Below are 2,321 nucleotides of genomic sequence, written 5' to 3'. Positions count from 1 at the left end.
TTTACCATATGTTACATGGTATAAAATAAAACATGAGTCGTAGATGTTTAGTGACTGATTTAATAATGTATAGTGCTAACTTATATACCTAAAAGTGCGTGACTCGAACAATGTAATATAATCTAAATATTCTTGATTTGCGTTGTGGCAGAAACGTGTCGATAATGGTTATCTCCTATCGACACGAATATGCTGCCACAGTTTATTATTATTATATTAGTATTATATTAGTTTATGATTATTATTTAGTTATTTGGGTCTAGTTTGAAATTATATTTAGTGCCGGGCATTTCAACCCGGTCACAAAGCCGGGCAGAGTATGACACATAATGTTCGATCGATGATTACCTAAAGTTTACGTACGTCTTTCATTTGAGATTTTGTTTAGTTTGTAACTTTTAAATCCAATTAGCAATTAAAGTATTTTTTTTATTCGAAATATAATGTATGTTTTTCTCTTAGTCGAGAAAAGTGTGTATGCCATCAAAAATCCTAAAAACCAAGTGGCAATAGCAGTTCCTCAGGGCCACGCCGCTCATGTTATATGGCTAAATACGTGGCGTTTACCATATGCGGCGTGAACGGGCATTGTAAAGTTAGGCGCGTCGTGCAGGTCATTTTAACCCCCCATAACCCCAATAGGTAGATGACAATCCGGTCATTTTGACCCACCACGGCGATGAACGTGTTAACCAATTTTGTGAGAGATTTTATTTTTATAATTAACCCTATCGATCGATGCAATAAAAGTGCAGGGTGCATTTTTTCAGATAAAGCCGGGTTGATTCCCGCGTGTTGCTAGAAATTTTCGAAAATTTATGAATTCAGTTTCATTTCTGTTAAAACATTGACTTGTTACAAAATAAAAAAAATGTTTCCTTTAAGTAAAAATTTCTATCTCCAGTATTTAGAGTACTTTCCCTCCAGGCGGCATTACAAATTTCCACCCGGTATATTAAATTTTCGATATATAATATATATTTTTTATTTTATTTTATCCAAATGTCGCCATCTATATTTTTAAATATGTACTAAAGTAAATTTGTAATATTAGGATACTTACCCCATGGCGCTAAAGTCTCAATCGATAAAACAGCAAACAAATTAGTTCAAACGATTGTAATGAGATGTCGCTACGACGCTCCAAATCCAAAAGGATGAAAATCTTAGAAAATGGAAAAAAATAAAATTACCTATAATTGCCTTTAACGATGACTATTCGTCTGTTCATTTTACCCTTATGGGTTGGAAAAAAAAGGACTTACCCATTGACTTACAATTATATGGACGTCGGGTCCGCGCTAAAAAGTGTCCGCACTTTTAAGGCGCTAAAATCGTATACAGAGCGCGACACTCCGCTTTAGTCTTCATTTGTTCTACGGACAGCGCGATACTGCGATGACATTACAATTTAAATTTCGAATAGGTTGACTTGGGACATTCTTTTCGTGGTTTTTGTAGTAGACCCGTCGTCCATTTATTTGTAAGTCAATGGACTTACCCCATCTTTTAGGGGAAGAGAAATGTTAGCACAATTGCACGGTTTCGGCAAGTATGGAATGTAGCGTGATGACTATTAAAAAGCTGATAAACAAAAGGCGAAAATTATAAACAAAGGAAAAATCTGTGAAAAGTTCATCTGTTATTTTTATTCGTTACCTCGTGGTTATCGCTATGCGCTTCGTTTGTGTCAGTTACTTGTGAAGATAATTATGTAATTTTTGATGTTATTTTATACATATTTTAGTTAAATAATTTGCTTTCCTATGAAATAAAAATATATTTGAGTGTTCAGTGTGTGTAAATCGGCAGTCGCAGTGATGCAGTCGCAGTAAAGTAGTCGCAGTAAAGCAGTCGCAGTAAAGCAGTCGCGCGCTTGCATCGCGTCTGTAACCGCTCTAACAATCGCGTAAAATCTAAGAACTGGATAAAATCATCACGGTTAAAATTAATTACGTTTACCGGTGATGATTAATAATTAAACTTCGTAATAAATTTTCTCTTTTTAGCCGATTGAAAAAAAAATGGAGGTTTTTTATTTTTGCATTCATGTTACGCGATAACTCCGGTATTTGTGAACCGATTTTCATGATTCTTTTTTGTTGGAAAGGGGGTACCTCCATAGTGGTTCCATTTCATTTTGAAGAAAATAATCCACCTCTAAGGGATGATATAAATAGCGCCTAAATTATACTTAAGGAGCAATTATTTTAATGGTTGGTTTTGCTATTCTCCAATTCAAGGCGTTTTTCTCTCAATATACTTTGAGTACTGAGAACCGATTTTTATTATCTCCAGTGTCAAGTCCTGTATAGTGGCGA

Source organism: Hyposmocoma kahamanoa, unplaced genomic scaffold, assembly GCF_003589595.1.
Source record: "Hyposmocoma kahamanoa isolate Upper Pololo Valley unplaced genomic scaffold, ASM358959v1 99879, whole genome shotgun sequence".
NCBI lineage: Eukaryota > Metazoa > Arthropoda > Insecta > Lepidoptera > Cosmopterigidae > Hyposmocoma > Hyposmocoma kahamanoa.
Note: the sequence above shows the minus strand (reverse complement) of the source record.